Raw genomic sequence first — 18,474 nt, 5'->3', positions numbered from 1 at the left:
ATTATTATTATAACGAAAAAGATTATTATCCCGTACAACTACATTAATATCCAATAATGTTCGATGCTAGAGTTATATATGCATTCTCAGAATATAAAATTAGCTAGTAATGATTAAGTCGATCAACATATAATATTCAAAATAATTTACTAATTATATTAGCTATGAGTTGAGTATTTTAAAATAAATATTAAAGTAAAACAAATAAGACAAGATTTTAATCCTAAGATCATGATTAAATTTATGCACAAATTCACAAAGCAATTAATGTACGATGATTTTCATAATGCACGATGATTTTCAGAAGAACGAGAAAGCTCTCAATTATGTATCAAATAATACATGAATTTTTCTCACATTTTTTTTTCTTTCAAAAGAGAGATGCACAGTGATGATATGGCTAAAAATTGTGTCTTCTGAGTTATTCGAAGATCACGAGACATATTTCTACTCAGATGTGAATAATTGCACTATTGTTTAGCCAAAACACCTTATTTTTACCTATGTATGTACATAAACTTGTTACAAAAAAAAGGCCCAAATGATGGATTAACCAAAAACCCATTTGGACAGAAAGAAAATTAAAGCCTGGAAGGCTAAGATTAGAAACAAAATTAAACATAGTAACAAAAAAAAAAAAAAAAAAAAAAAACCTTGATAATTAGCTAAGCTAGGTAGGCTTAATGCCAAAATGTTCTTGGTCTCTTGGAGTTTGTTGAAGGAGGACTAATCTGAGGCACTGTGAAACAATTTCCATTATCTGATGTCCATTTTTTGCTTGCTTTTGCACCACTATTTGTATTCATCTTATTAAAATTGTCATAATTTTTATCTTGACCAAATATTAGTGATGAACCATTTATAGTTTGATCTCCAAATCCGATATATGAACTGGGTTCGAATTGTTGAACCGGATAACCACCACCATACCGCGACAACGCTTGTAGTGATTGAGCTACCTGAGGAGATGCTTGAGGGACCCATATACCCATAGATTCAGGTGACAAAGAATTGTTGAAGCTTCCATCTACTATATCATTATCCCATATTGGATCCTTGTCACCAACTAGTTTCTGTAATCAAGTTAACAAGAAAGTATTTAGTACTTATTAATCTCAATAAATAAAACTCTCTACCTCTTAGTAGAAGCAAATACCGTCTGCATCTCATCTCTCTCATATACTTTTTTACAGGAATTAGGTTATGTTGTTGTTATTGTCTCAGTAAATAAAAGATAGTAACTTTAGTTACTACAGTAATAAATTTGCTGTAAGTTTGTAACAGAAAACTCTTACCTTAATTTATTAAGTGGGAATGAAATCAATTTAATAAATCAGTGGGCTTGTTTGGCCTAGCTTGTTTTAAAGCTTATTATTTTGTTAAATTTGGTGTTTTTTCTATAAGATCCTTCTTAATATTTTTTAGTAACTTTTTTGTCAATTAGTCTATCGTAACTTAGATTTTAAAAACTAAAGTTATTTAACAGAAAGTGAGTCAAAAGAAATAAGCTTAAGTAAAACGAACTGGACCAAAATGATAAGTTGGGCCAAATACTCCTGCTAACAAGTAACAACAATGATGTAACTTATCATAATTACACATGTTCTTTTAACAATAAAATCATGTTATATGAAAAACTAGATTTAGTATGATAACAAAAGATGTTTCTATGATTATATACTACTTATGGAGAAATTATTATTTTTATGAACAACAAAATTGAGACACATATATATTTCTAATGATCAAATGATTAGCAAAAACGTACTTAGATAAATAAATCTGGAAAAAAAAAAAAGTTATATATATATATATATATATATATATAGGAGTGTGTTGCTATAAACGTTTATAATAACATAATAAAAAAAAGAAGAAAAAAGTAAAAGCGACAAAAACCTTGGAAGAAGCTGGAGATGGATCAAGAAAATCTTCAACATGCCAACCGGGTAACATATCAATCAAGTACTCGGATATACTACTAGTATCCGACCCATGACCCGACCCGTTTGATTCTAGTTGAGAGTTTGTAGTTTCACTAGTAGTATAATTATTTTTTGCTCAGGATTGGAGAAGAAAGTGGTTTCTCTTGGTGTTCAGGAACGACACCGTTTATAGTAGTATTAGTGTCTAAGGTGACCAAAGGAGGAGTTGAAGAAGAATAAAGAGAAGCTTTTGGAGATAACTTAACACCCGTGAGAAGAAACCGATTATGTTTTTGAGTATGTTGGTTGACTTTATGTATTGCACCATCACAATCTTTACATAAAATTGCTCTATCTTGTTGACAAAACAAGAAAGCTTTTTTGTCTTGACAAATATCACAAATTGGTGTTTCTTTTAGTGTAGGGTGGTGTAGGGAAAACCGCGGGTGTTTACCCGCGAGTTTGTTGGCATGGTGTACGCGTTCATCGCAGACGGAGCACAGAGCGGCTTCGTCTGCAGAACAGTACACCGACGCCTCGTTTTGGCTACAAACATCACATTGGATCTTCATGAATTGTGGTGCTCAACGGTGGTTAATAGGTGGTATGTAAAGAGGGATGGGTTGCTAAAATTAGAAATGGAGGAATGGAGGATGGGGTAAGAGTGATATAAAAATGGAAATGGGTGAGAATGAAAGTTGGAAATCCAATATAATGGGGGTGAGGTGGAAGTGGAACCAAAAGTCATAAGAAAACTGTTAAGTTTTTGTGTATTTAATTTAACTAGATCTTTATAATCTTTTTATAGTATTATTTTAGTGTTATTGTTATTAAACAAACATGTGCAAAGATGGGGTGGGCCATATTTATATCTCGGCCGGGTATTTACGTGTAAACGAGGTATGTCATCCGGGTGTTATTCCGGGATACATTACATTTATTAACGATTTAATAAAAAAAAATATTATTCAAGAGATAAGGTGCCATAAACTTTTGAAGAAAACATGTATTATTCAAATCATTAAAAACTGACAATTGTCAGTTAAAAATGAATTGTAAAAGTTTTGTGTGAAAGTCATTCGCATAAAAGTTTAGTGCTAAAAGTGTAAGAGACTTAATTGTTGTGGTGAAAATAAAAGAAAATCAAAAAGTATAAATATTTAGTACTAAAAGTATAAGGGGTTAAAATGTTGTGGTGAAAATAAAATGAACAGAAAGATTATTATTCTTTACAAGTTTTCCCGTACATTTCTTTTTAATATATGTGTTTAAAAGGTTGTTGCTAAAGTATAAGATGTTAAAATATTGTAGTTAAAATAAAAGATTATCAAAAAGTATAAACATTTAGTGATAAAAGTGTAAGGAGTTAAGATATTGTGGTGAAAATAAAAAGATTAAAAAGTTTACTAAGAATTATTAAAGTTTTGTTCTAAAAGTGTAAAGAGTGAAACTATTGTGGTAAAAATAAAAAATAAAATAAAAAATATACTATTCTATACACGTTTTCCCGTACCTTAAAATAAAAGAAAATTAAAAACTATGAAAGTTTAGTGCTAAAAATTAGAGTTAAAATATTATGGTGAAAATAAAAGGAATACAAAGTTTACTAAAAATATTATAATTTACTGCTAAAAGTGTAAAGATTGAAAATTTTGTGTTGAAAATAATAAGAATAAAAAATTTACTAAAAATTATTATAGCTTAGTGCTAAAAGTGTAAAGATTGAAACTTCTGTGGTGAAAGTAAAAAGACTAAAAAGTATACTATTACTAAAAAAATATTATAGTTTAGTGCTAAAAGTGTAAAGATTGAAAGTTTTGTGGTGAAAGTAAAAAGAAGTATACTATTACTAAAAAATATTATAGTTTGGTGCTAAAAGTGTAAAGATTGAAAGTTTTGTGGTGAAAATATAAAAAATATAATATTCTTTACACGCTAAAAAGTTTACTAAAAAGTATTATAGTTTAGTGTTAAAAGTGTAAAGATTGAAACTTCTGTGGTGAAAGTAAAAGAATAAAAAGTATACTATTACTAAAAAATATTATAATTTAGTGCTAAATGTGTAAAGATTGAAAGTTTTGTGGTGAAAATAATTAGAACAAAAAGTTTACTAAAAAGTATTATAGTTTAGTCTTAAAAATGTAAAGATTGAAACTTATGTGGTGAAAATAAAAAAAAAATAAAAAATATACTATTCTTTACACGCTAAAAAGTTTACTAAAATTATAGTTTAGTGTTAAAAGTGTAAAGATTGAAACTTCTGTGGTGAAAGTAAAAAGAAATATACTATTACTAAAAAATAATATAGTTTAGTGCTAAAAGTGTAAATATTAAAAGTTGTGTGGTGAAAATTAATAGAACAAAAAATAGACTAAAAGGTATTATAATTTAGTGCTAAAATTGTAAAGATTAAAACTTATGTAGTGAAAATAAAAATATAAAAAATATACTATTTTTTACACGCTTTTCGATACTTCGTTTTTAATATATATATATTATAATATAATTTCTTTCTTTCTTTTTCATATTAAATTAAACATCAAAGTTATAGGTTTAATTTGTGATATCTCGAGATGCAAAGTCTTTCATTTGTTTTTTAGACTACTAAAACAAAAAACAAAAGCTCATTAACAATATAAATCTTGCTTTGCATCGTATAATTTGGCTTGATAACTAGAGTTAACTACGGGAATTAATAATATTCATTATTTAATTATAAATGTATGGCTAATATTGTTACGAGGATGTCCATCCATGTTGATTAAATATTTAAATCTTACTTATGCTTATATAAATTTAGAATTAATTCAATGACACTTCAGACAGACACAAAGTTATAGTATATCTTTATTGTCGATTTAAAGAAAAATCTTAATTACAATTAGGTTATTGACTTCTTGTAGTTTTCTAAATGTCATAAATCTCGCAAATACGATTGTAGCCTCGAAGATTTTGACAGGCTAGGAAGCATCGCAAGTTGTGTTGTGCCCTGCAATATCTTTACAGGACATGCGACACGGGTTATGCAATATTCATCAAACTTATCATATTTTTTAATCCAAACTTCTTAAATTATTGCAGCCCAATTACCGGCTAATACAGGTTGCAAAGTCTATCTAAATTCCAAATATCTTTTAATGATATGACAATTATTTTAATCTTAAATCAAGTTAAAGACAAACTTGTAAACAATAACTTTCTACCTACTCATGTATCTTAAGATTAGCTCCTTGAAAACATGTTTTTTTTTTCACATTTTCACATTTACATTTTCCAAATTTTAAAAACTCAAAATTTCTCTTACCCACTCCACTCAGCTCGTCCCAAGCCCAATACCTTTTAATTGTTTTTTAATGATATAGAGAATAAAAATAAAATTTCTAATTTGAATACGTTTTCAAAACTTTCATTTTCTTTTTAGAAAAAAATCCTTCTTTTTTTAGAAATTTAGAAATAAAAAATTAAAAATATTTTCTACAACTAAATGCAACCTATATTTTTTCCTCCTTCCAATCCCATGGCCAATCTCTCGTCCCCTGCACTATGATTTGGTCATGTAATTAGTCTCAAGGTGGTGCACGCTAGTTGTACTTGCTCTGACCAACATGTATTCATCGCCTCACATCCTATATTATAAATTACACATTTAGGGATCGTTTACTTTTCAGAATATATAGGGAATCCAAACATGATTAGAAGAAAAAAAACTTTAAATTTCATTTTACCAAATTATTGTACCTTCTTGGAAGTAAACGACTTTTTATTGCCAATAATGGTTATTGGTTAACCCAGCTGGTTAAAGACAATCTCAATTTTACCCCTAAGGTCTTGATTTTTAGGGATGACAAACCTTGAGGTTTTTTCTTCGAATACTTGTAACAGCTCATGCTCAATATTTTGTTGTCTAGGATAAATGCAAGATTTTACCATTATACAGTAAGATTTTCATGATGTCATATCTCAACTGAATATTTGGAAAAAAAAAACCTTTATTGCAACTTCGAAGACGGTTTTAGCTTTTACTTTGTGTTGAACATTTAATGGATCAACGGGATGATATAATCGCTTGTTAGAGTTACGTTAGTGTGAATGTTGGAGTTATTTTCAAGTCAAACTTAAAAGTTCGTTACACGTGGAAGGGTATGTGTATTCAGTTAGAAATCACACTGCATGTGTCGCACACAACAACGTATAGTACGCTTCGATCAACACTCATCAAGACAGACTGTTTCCCCATACGTGTGCAATTATATGTCGTTTAAACCATCAACTTTAGTAGATATATATACAACTATATACAAGCACGAGAACAAAAAAGATGAGAGCATGTCTTGCGTTATATATATATATATATGGTGATACTCGAACTCTATTCAAAGATTAATTTAATAATATATATACAAATTACATATATGACGATGTGTTTTGGATCCCTAGCTAAATCAACTAAAAAATAATTGTGTTATTTATTTTTTATTGAATATTATATCTAGAAGTGGCCAGTAACTTTTTGCGCATGTTTAATTTCATTTAAAAGATCGACGAGAAAAACTTTAAGTCAAAATGAACAAAAATCATATGGCTTAACTCGACTTTTTGAAATATTGAAAGAAACGTATGACATTCCAAACAATTAACAAATGATTTATTGAATAAAAGTGGTAATTAAATACTGAAAAGTAACTACTTCGTGTTTTCAGATTTCCCATACTATTCTATTAGCCGGCCTGTATACCAACAAAAGCAAAGGGAAATGATCCTTATACAACAATTTTTAGCTATACACAACCTTATACAATACAATCATATAAGACATACATTGTTGTGTATGCCAAAAACATGTTGTGTAAGGATCTAATTAAAATATAAACATATCCACTTTCCATGTTTACTAGTAACTTTAGAATCGTTTTCCATATCTTGTACGGAGTATGAGATTTTTTTATACACGGAAGGTTTATTAGAGTGTTTGTAGTATTATCTTTTATTATATTAAAACATAGTTTTTCTATTAACTTATTGATCAATCATAACTCTTGATTTCTTAATGTTGAATTTTGTTTTTAATTTTGATTTTAACTTACATTTTTTTCTTTGTCGTCATAAATTTACATTTTCTACCAAATAATTTTAATATAATAAATTAATAATAATAGCTAATATATATCTAATAAAATAATAGCTAATATTTATCCAATAGAATAATAACTAATATATATTTAACTAAATAATCTATATATATATATATATATCTTTATCTTAATCTTAATCTTAATCTTAATATTAATCTTAATATATACTATAAGACAGATGAACTAATGACTTATTAACTAATCAAATCGCTCAATTTCATCAAATTGACTTTCGCTTATGTCATCATTTAGATTAATTATAAACAAAAAATCCTAATAATCATTATCTAAATGTATTATTATATTAGTATTTATATTATTTTATAAAAAAAAGTCTCATTAATTTACACTTTTTTGTTTTGCATCAATAATTTACACTTTTTAACAATGAATACTTAATTTATATTTATTTCTAACCATCAACTTGAGAAATTTTTTTAAAATTTATAATCATTTAATTAGTTAAAAAAAATTCTCAATATATTAAATATTGTTTACAAAAAATTATTTCAAAGCCTACTAACTTATTAAAAAATATTAGATTAGATTGTTATAAATTATAAATATTAAATATTAATATATAGTTTAATATTTAATATAAACACAATTTGAACTCTAAATACATATCCAAAACATAATAATAGATGACGATATATAACATCCTTACCCTAAACACAATAAAAATCAAAAAACATGAAACAGTCACAGAACAAAACACGATTTACAACACAGGGACTTGAATACTAAGAGGGTGTTTGGGGTTGAGTTTTGAAATAGATTTTTGGATTATTGCGTTTGGAAGTTGTAGATAATCAGTTTATAGTGTTTGGCACAAAGGTTTAAAAAAATGACTATTAGCGTTTAGAAGATCACAAAACGCAGAAACTTTAGAAGTAACCCCCACCTTACTTCAGGAAAACGTAGATTCTCTATAGCCACTTTCCTTCCTTTATTCACACCAATACTCATGAAAGGCCTTATCTACCCTTCAAATAAATTAGTAAATACGAGCATGGTACCCGCGCAATGCGGCGGTGGTGGGGAAGACAATCTGGTGGTGGCGTTGATAGGGTTTTACTTTGTTAGAGACGAAAATGGTTGAATGACATGGTTGGTATATCACGTGAGAGGGTGCTTAGCAAAGATTATTATTTAAGGGCATTTTTGTCTTATCAGGTTCTTAATTAAGTTAAGGGAGGAATCCAGTTTGCTTTATAAGGTATTATAGATTATAATTATAATTATATTCTAAACATATAATATATGTGTATAGATAGTCCGCCCTGCAAAGTCTTTATGCTTTTAGTTGATTTTTTCTTCAACGCCAAATACGTAAATGGGTAATTTGATTTAGTTATTATTATTTTTATTTTTCTAATGAATCCTTTATTAAACAACAAATATTTCGGTAAACTAATACTTAGTTTATGATGTTCGATGTGTTTTCCTTTAACAATATTATTATTGGCATCATGTATTCATGTTTCTTGTTCTTATAGTTTCACCCAGTAAACTTATAAAAAAACTCATAAGAAGTTTAAGACTCGTTAATATATTAGTTACAGTTTAATTAACCGCAATTACTTAATGTCCTCTTTTGTCAATTTAACCGTATAGTATTTGAAGTATAGAAATTTAGCAAACACTTAAAGAGTTGATTATCTGATTATTGTGATATCAAACAGCATAATCAAATCCAAACATTATCTTTCAATGGCATGTATTGATACAGTTGATTATCTGATTCCGATTATTCAAAACGCATAATCTATTTTTAAAAAGTAATCCCAAACACCCCCTAAATCGAAGTCAATATGAACTCTATTAAAGATGCATTATATCTCTCAAATTAAAAATGTACATATATATATATATATATATATTTGTATATTAGGTTTGCGTATTAATGTTTAAAGTTATCATTGTCACTCAAATCAAAAACCTAATTGTTATTAAAGAGTATGAAAACAATCTTAATTGTTATCGAACTATCATAGGACAAATGATTGAAAATAAACCTATGCGTGTTATGGGTCCGCATTATGATCACATACATATACTTGAATGTCAAATACATTATCAAAAGTATGTTTATATTTTAATGGGAAAATTCCATAAAAAGGTAACCTATTTACATGAAATTCCTATTAAAGGTAACCTATTTTGTTTTCGTCTATTTAAAGGATCTTATTTTCAAAAAAATTCGAATAAAGGATATATCGTTAGTTTTTGACAGACGGAGCTCGTTAAGTGCCACGTCACCGATGCCACGTCATCAGTTTTGATGACGTGACACTTGACTGACTTGACTTTGACCGATTCATATATATATCGAAATTAGGCCAGTCAAAGTCAAGTGCCACGTCATCAAAACTGATGACGTGACATCGGTGACGTGGCACTTAACGAGCTCCGTCTGTCAAAAACTAATGATATACCCTTTATTAAGAATTTTTTGAAAATAAGATCCTTTAAATAGACGAAAACAAAATAGGTTACCTTTAATAGGAATTTCGTGTAAATATGTTACCTTTTTTTGGAATAAACCCTATTTTAATTCTTAATTATCTTTCATAATAATATCACATTATGAGTACAACTGGTTTCAAAAAGTTATATAATAGAGAAATTATTATAACATGTGCCTTGTGGAATGAATACGACAAACAATTTCATCAATATGTCTCAGCTAATAATGACAGTGACGAACATATGATTATTGTACTACAACTTGCAAAGTGTAACACTTAAAACCTTATATCTTCAAAATTATAAACTTTTATGACTTAAATATATGTAGATCTAATATTGATAATATGGTAAACCATATGTTTATTGTTGGACACGGGTCTAAAATCTAGTATATACTAAAAGACAACTAAGCTAATAGCTTATTAACCAACCACAACTCTTTATTCTATCAAATTAATTTTTGATGATGTCATCATCTCTTATATAAATAAAATAGAATTTTATGACATCATTATTTTCTAATGAATGCTTATTTGTCATTGTAAGACTTTTTCATATTAATTAATTCCTTCTTATTTTCTTGATTTATGACATCATCATAATTAAATTTTAATTATTTTCTATTTAATTTATGATTTATTTATTTATTTAGCCTAAGTCTTATGTAAATTAAATGTAACTATTTAGGTTTTTTTTTTTTTTGAAATGACTATATGTCCTTTTTTAAAAATAGTATTATCATCTCTTTTCGTCTTAATATTATCAATCAGCCCATGTGCATTATATAAAAGACAATTTTTATGACAACATCATTTTTCTAATAAGCTCGAGTTGAACCCGGATTAATTAGCTAGTTTAACTAATATAATAAAATTGATTACGGTCGACCAAATTAATGATAGATGGATAAATACAATTTATTTTTTAACAAACTTAGTTGTTAATTAATATTAACATAGTAACATAGAAAGTCCAATCAATTTAAAAAACTACAATCTTTTCTTTTCGTTTTTCGTTTAATTTTATTTTCAACTACAATCTTATTTTAATTTTTATGTTTAAATCTATTTTTTTTTAAATTTTAATCTTAAACTTAATCTTCTATTAAGTCTTCATCTTCTTACATCCAACAAAAAACGTGATTTTTTAAATTTTGACAGATCAATGTGTTGTTAAACATTTAAATAATGATAATTAGTTATGCACTATGTTAGTTTTATGGACTTTTAATGCATCAAAATTGTGTTTTTAAGTGTTCTCACCGTTCTTATTTAAAGGATGTTTTTATTTGATTGTCCCTCATATATATATATATATATACTTAATACCTGTACGATATACGGTATTTATATAAACTATATCATAAAGAAATTCGAATATGTCTCATACATGATTCATGAGTATAAAATAAATCGTGACTAAAATAAATTGATTATCAAAGCTAAGTTATAATAAACAGTAGTGACAAATATAATATATATATATATGTAGTTAAAGTTTTGAATTTACATTAAATTTTACAATCACATTAAAATCGGAACGTGTAAACATAGTGGATGACGACAAATAACTTTGTGATTTCGAATCGTAAACTCAATTTTTTTGAAGTTTCATGTTAATAACTTATTATAATAATATAAGTAATAGGAGTTATAGAATTGAGAAAGAAAAAAAGACAATTTTATTAATGAGAAGTCGATCAATCAAATAAGGTTATAATGTGTTTGTATCTATAAGCCAAGAGTTAGAGTTTAATTCTAAGTGTAATAAAAAAATTGAATGTATATACAATTAAAAAAGCTAATTTAATAAAATAATTAAATTAAAAAGACACGTGTCGATCAAAGATTACGCCACGTGTCGTTTCAAGAGCATCTCAATTCTATCTATAAATCAAGAGTTAAAGTTTAATTCTAAATCTAATAAGAAATTGAATCCATATACAATTAAAAAAATTAGTTTATTAAAGTAAATAAATTAAAAATACACGTGTCGATCAAAAATTACGCCACATGTCGTTTAAAGAACATATCAATCATGTTTTAGTTTATTGGTAGATCTATACACACACGAATAGCATCATATGACTATGGTTTTATTTGATATTTATTAACAATGATACTAATCTTATTAGACTCTATTGGTTAGATTTTTTTATAAAAAATCCATATCATATATTAGTTATTATTATATCAAAATAAACATACATAATATACGAGATATTATAAAATATATTTTATTTTGTTTGAAAATTACATTTTTCTATGGATTTTAATGGATTAGTAATTTAGTATTACATATACCAAACCTAAATCTACTTCTAAAATTACTCCAAAACTTATGTCAAAGTTTGAAACTTCATTTTCCTAAGGTAAACCTTTATGAGATAGGCTAACATATTGTGATAAAAGATATTTCTAAATGAAACTTTACGAACCAAACACAAGTTACCTCATATAATTTATTTCACGACTTTTGTCATTAATATATTTTAAGTTTTGTTTAGCGTATAATTTATATATATATATATATATACGGGCCTAAAATCTAGTAATATAACTAAAATAGGAGGTTGGGGGTACACTTGGTAAATTATTCCAATCTTTTTTACTTAGTTATATCTTATCAATTTAAATTATAATCTTTGTTCTAATCTACAATTTTATCTATCTATATAACTAAGCGAGAATATGTTAGGGTTTTTTTTCTCTAATTTTGATAAATCACCATTTTGAATATGTATTAAATTCTTAAGTTTTTTCATCTAGTTTTTCTATTAAGATATTTTAACTCATCCAATCTTAATCCTAATCACTGATAAGTTAACAATAAATAAATGGTCAAATAATATAGTTGTCATGCCATATGACTTATGTTATATTTTTATTTGAGCCCCCCCCCCCCTTTCTAGCCTAGCAAAACTGATTATTATTAGATTTTATTATTTTTATTTAAGTTCTTATTATTATTATTATTGTTTACTATTTTTATTTTTATTAGGCTCACATATATATTTGTTATAACTTAATATTACATATATGTAATCAAGCTTTAATATATTTGACATTGACATATATCATATATTTAATCATAATCTTATTGAGAAAATGTTAGGTGAAGCATGCAGTACTTATTTTAGGTTAAGCATGGGGTTCAGGTGGAGGTTATGTATTCAGGGGGGGCTATGTATGTTTATCAAATTTAAAGGTTTAATTTGCAACTTCTTTTAAAGTGGCAGTACCTAAACTTAGGTAAAGTCTGCAGTTCGGATTATTTACTCAATCTTATTATATGCATCAATCATAATCAGATAATTTGTATAATATCATAAACTAGGAATAATACTATAAGTATCAATTTTTATATACGTTATCGGTCCGGCCCAGACAACATCCGGGTTTAATCTAGTTTGAAATTTATAAGCAGATAACCACTAGTATTGTCATTCCAGCAAGATTTGAAACATAATATTCATAAACTAAGAATATGATGCGTAGTTGCGTACTTTATTGGAAATATTTTATGAAACAAACAAAATGTTTAGAGTGCATTTAGCAAGAGAAAACACCATTTGTTTTTTATTTTTGTTTTTTAAGTAAACATAAAAAACAGAAAACGTGTTCAAATCATTTTTAAAAATGTTTTTCATAAAAACAGAAACACTGTTTTTCACTTTCTATAGGAAATTAGAAAAAAACACTTTTTTATTGTTTTCCACTTTTCATTTTCAAAAATTTGAAAACCTCAAATTGTTTTCCATTTTCTAGTTTTGAATGCGTAAAGATGGAAAACTCCTTTCATTTTTCTATCATTTTTCTAGAGAATCGGAAATGAAAACTATAAAACATTTCCACAACTAAACGTCACCTTAAATTTTGAAGGCGATATAATCAGAAACTACCATATAGAGGGCAGTTTTCAACTCTCAAAAGTTCGACAGCCAAGGGTTCTTTGCCTTGGATCCCGCCACCTCAAATAAGCAATCATTTTACACGTTCAAACTCATATACTATTTTATTACTAGTCCCTGTACGATATACGGTAGCTATATATTGTATCATATATAAATTCGAATATGCCACATACATGATTCGGAGTATGAGATAAATTGTGATTAAAGTAAACCGATGATCGAAGCTAAGGTATAATAAACAATAATGATAAATATATTATATGTTTCATTAGAGTTTTGATTTACCTAATTACCTTAAATTTTTACAATCACATCAAAATTGAATAGTGGATGACGGAAAATAGCCTTGTAACTTCGAATTGTAAACATATATTTTTTAAGTTTTCATACTAACAAATTACTATATTATTATAAGTAATATAAACAATACGACTTGAATAATTGAAAGAAAAAAGAAACAATTTTATTAATATTGTCCTTTACTGATTACCTCAGTAGTTGGACACCCAGACTTTTGTCCAAGAGGTCACAGGTTCGATACTATCGGCCTGTGATTGCCCACCAGGATTTTTTCCTGCCTTTCGTGGAGCTTTTACCGGGTGGGGCGGGCATGGGGGAGGGGATCGGGTAGGTCCACGATATCCAGTCCGGATACCCTTGATCCGGCCCTTGCTGTTCTAAAAAAAAAATGATCAATCAAATAAGGTGATAATGTGTTTTCTACCTATATGCCATGACTTAGAGTTTAATACTAAGTATAATAAGGAAATTGAATTTATATACAATTCAAAATGCTGATTTAATTAAATAAATAAATTATTAGGACACGATAAGCCAAGATGAATTTAATATACGTATATAGATATAGAAATAGAATAGGGATAAACTATTAACATTGACATTAAAATATATATATATATATATATATATATGAGAAAGATAATTTGAGACAAACTAAAAAAAGTCCAAAAAAGGACCATTAATTTTCGTAACTTACATACCACCATCATCATCTACTACGATATACAAGACTTTTTTGTAAAAACACTAAACTTACACATGTGTATTACTTACACATGTGTAAGTTAACTTACACATGATTTTCTGGTGGGCCCGTTGCCGGAAAGTTTTAGTGTTTTTACAAAAAAGTCTTGTATATCGTAGTAGATGATGATGGTGTACAAAAATCAATGGTCCTAGTTGGTCCTAAAATAAGAGGTGGTCTCAAAATATCTCACCCCTATATATATATATATATATATATGGGTGAGTTATTTTGAGAACTCCTAAAAAAAAAGAACTCAAGAACCATTCTGGACCACACATTCTTTTCCTTTTTCTCTCTCTTCAATTAAATAATAAAATTCACCCAAATCATTCAAAATGTTCTAACTCACAAACCGTAAATCGTTAGACAAAACAAAAAGCATGGGTAGTCTTAAAATTTCGTCCTCTTTCATTAGAGATCCAATTCGATATACTTTTGACGACTTTTTAATTTTCGTTTTCTTTTTGGTAGTTACACATAACTTACACATGTGTAGGTTGAACTTACACATGTGTAGGTTGAACAAAAATTATGATTCGGAACGGGCTTCGCCCTTTAGAATATTCATAAACCAAAGCTAGTGGGGGTGATAAGTCATAGAGGGTGATAGGTCATAGGGTGATAGGTCATAGAGGGTGATAGGTCATAGGGGGTGACCAGTGAGGGGTGATCTACCTAACGGGCTCCGCCCTTAGCCGATATTCCTCCGCCATGGATTGACGGGCTCCGTCCTTGGCTACCATGGCTCTGCCATGGATTGACGGGCTCCGCCCTTGACCTTCATTGTTGTGTACATATGTTCATTTACTAATTTACATGTGAAAACAATGATGTTACACATGTGTAGGATGAACCTACACATGTGTAGGATGAACGCGATGTGGAAAAAAAACCGAAAATTAAAAAGTCGTCAAATTTATATCGAATTGGATCTCTAATGAAAAAGGATAAAATTTTAAGACTACCCATGATTTTTGTTTCGTCTAACGATTTACGGTTTGTGAGATAAAGCATTTTAAATGATTTGGGTGAATTTTTTTATTTAATGAAAGAGAGAAAAAATATAAGAAAATGAGTGGTTCAGAATTGTTCTTGCGTTCTTTTTTATTTGTGAGTTCTCAAATAAACCTTCCTATATATATATAATATATATATATATATATATATAATTAAGTTAGGTATTTACGAAGGAACAGAGATATCATACCACAAAGAATTAATATATTATCAAATATAATATAACAACTTTGAATAGAATTAGGAAACTACTTGTCGCTTAATTCAAATTAGGATGTAAATTAAGTGAACATATGTCGCTTAAATATTACGCCATGTGTCAATTAAAAGATGCTACAATCTTGTAATGGTAATATCTTAGGTGAACTTTTAATATCTTAGGTCAATTAAAAGATGCTACAATTGATTAAAATTTTAATCAAAATTCACTAAAATATCCAACAATCAATTAATTAAATTAACCTAATTATACTATAATATCTAACATACCGGTAATGGTAATATCTTAGGTGAACACAATGGTAGCCCGTAGCCGATATTCATGGACACATTGCTTCGTTTTAAATGGTCCTTACACCACATATACAATCATGCATTATTATGCTTGTATAATACGCTTATATTTAGTAGGGGAGCTATGTGGTAGTCACGACTGGTCATGGCAACCCTACAATTTCTATAAAATTCTATGTTTCTAGTACTATTTATAAGTTTTTATTCTGTTTTAAAGTACTTAGCAAACTCTGACAAACGTAATTGAATTCTGCAAGTTAAATTTACACTTACTATTATCATGAAAACTGTTTGGCACCCCTGGATATAAATTCTGACTCCGCCACTGAGTATATTGTAAAAGTTCTATATTACTATAAATAATGTTAAATAGCATTATACCCACTCATTGACAGGGTAAAACAAATTTTAAAAATAATAATAAACGAAGCGCGTAATACGACCAGGTCAAACAGGGTACCCCACCACCCACTATTAGCGGCGACGTCGCCGTAAATAGTGAGTCCCAACTGATAGACTGCAGAGATTCAACGCGACCGTTTCACGTGCCATGGACCCCACTATTTGCGGCGACGTCACCGCTAATAGTGGACCCCACTAACAGACTACATAGATTTAAACGCGCAGATCTTTCTTTCCTTTCATCTATCTCTTCTTCTTCACACCTCCGGGCCATCTATCCCCTCACCTTCTATATCAACAATCCGGCCACCCCCGGCTTCCAGGCTCCTTCTCCGGCTATTTTTGAGGCAATACATCCTTTTTATTTGCATAATCCGACCATCTATCCCCTCATCCTCCTTATCAACAATCCTATTTGTTTGTCCCACGTTTTCCGGCGTCCCGACCTCCATTTTCAGACGCGGTATTAGCAGCGACTGTTTTCCGGCGAATCACGCCGACGATCTCAACTAGCGGCATGTTGTAGATGTTGGTTTTGTACGTGGAGTCTATTTCAATAACCCAGGGAAATGCGCGCCATAGGGTCATTGATGTTGGATGAATGAAAAACAGGTTCTCCAAACGTCCATTTTTTATATTTGTGGTGAATTGGTAAAAGTAGCTTTTCTCCTGCAACAGTGAGAACATAACCTGCGAAAAGTGAACAAGATATAATAAATAAGTCACTTCCAACAACGTAGTACATAATCACTAATTTGATGTTTGTACCTGCATTGGAGTACGCCCTGCTTGGCCCGACCTCCGTCTCGATTTCAGGAAGTTGGTAATGCCTCCTCTCCGAGTCAGGTTTCCCGGAAGTTCAAGTTTGAGGTTTACCAGGATCTAACGTGGGTACAAACCGCGATCCGACTGGTTCCCCACATATTCCTTTTCTTCATCCGTCATCCGTCTCGCGTACGCATTCCCTTGCAGATCGGTAGTTGGATCATGATTGTGTCTCCAGTCCTTGACAGTTACCCTCCAACCATCATCACTCCCAGGGCGGCCTATTAAAGTGAAGGGACTACCTATCTTGGTGGACCGTTTGGGTGGCCCAATTAACCTTGCATCGCGCGCTCCACCGTGGTGACATATAAGTGTCACTTTATTGACCACCTCTTTTGAGTTTTTGTTCGTCCGCCGTATGACTAGAAAATAACCCAACTCCATTGCTATTCTTTGAGTCCACTCCGTCAATTCTTCAACGGAACCGAACACCTCATCGGTTTCTAAGTCCCCAGCTTCGCATTCAAATTCACCGTCTGCATCAGGTTGTTCAAACACATTATCCGGCACTTCAATACGTACATTTTCTGGGTCTGCCCAAATATCCTCCAAACTATCCATCTGAAATAATTCAAGTAAACATATAGTTCATTAACTATTCAGAATATACACATATGTATAATATCTATATTTATATTCATAATATATATATATACGTATACGTGAATATACCTGTGCTAAATATAATTGGAATATGGCTTTGAAAACGAAATTTGTGAATGAAAACGACTGAAAAGGAAAGCTATGCGTATGAAAACTAAAAGTTATGCGAATGAAAACGACCGCTACGAAATATACAATTTATACTGCAGAATCAAGATGGGCTTTTCTTATCCTGAATGGTGGGTTGACATACTCTGGCCAATAACGAATTATTTCAGAAAGGGTTGCCATACTCTTATCCTATCCATGGCGAATAACGATTCTCGAGACTTCCTAAACGTGAATTGTCAGAGGGGGCCCCACTATTAGCGGCGACGTCGCCGCTAATACCTCTGACGCGACGATGGTAAACGTGCTTTTGTCAGTCAATGTTGCAGGTGCCAGGGGTCCGACTATTTACGGCGACGTCGCCGCTAACAGTCTGGTGGTGTTGACCGTTGACCTGGTGGTGTTACCCTGTGCCATAATAAAACACAACGCAGAAGCGAAAAAGAAGGTTGCTTCGGTAATAATACTATTGCTCACCTAGAAAACATCGTTTTTTAGGATAGTGACTTGTACACG

General features: G+C 29.6%; 1 pseudogene; it reads right to left on the bottom strand.

The window, feature by feature from the left end:
- Positions 1–398: 398 nt before the first annotated feature.
- Positions 399–2,670, bottom strand: LOC122579494 (annotated as a pseudogene).
- Positions 2,671–18,474: the final 15,804 nt, after the last annotated feature.

Source organism: Erigeron canadensis, chromosome 8, assembly GCF_010389155.1.
Source record: "Erigeron canadensis isolate Cc75 chromosome 8, C_canadensis_v1, whole genome shotgun sequence".
In the NCBI taxonomy this organism is placed as follows: Eukaryota; Viridiplantae; Streptophyta; class Magnoliopsida; order Asterales; family Asteraceae; genus Erigeron; species Erigeron canadensis.
Note: the sequence above shows the minus strand (reverse complement) of the source record. Positions and strands in the feature narration are given on the sequence as shown.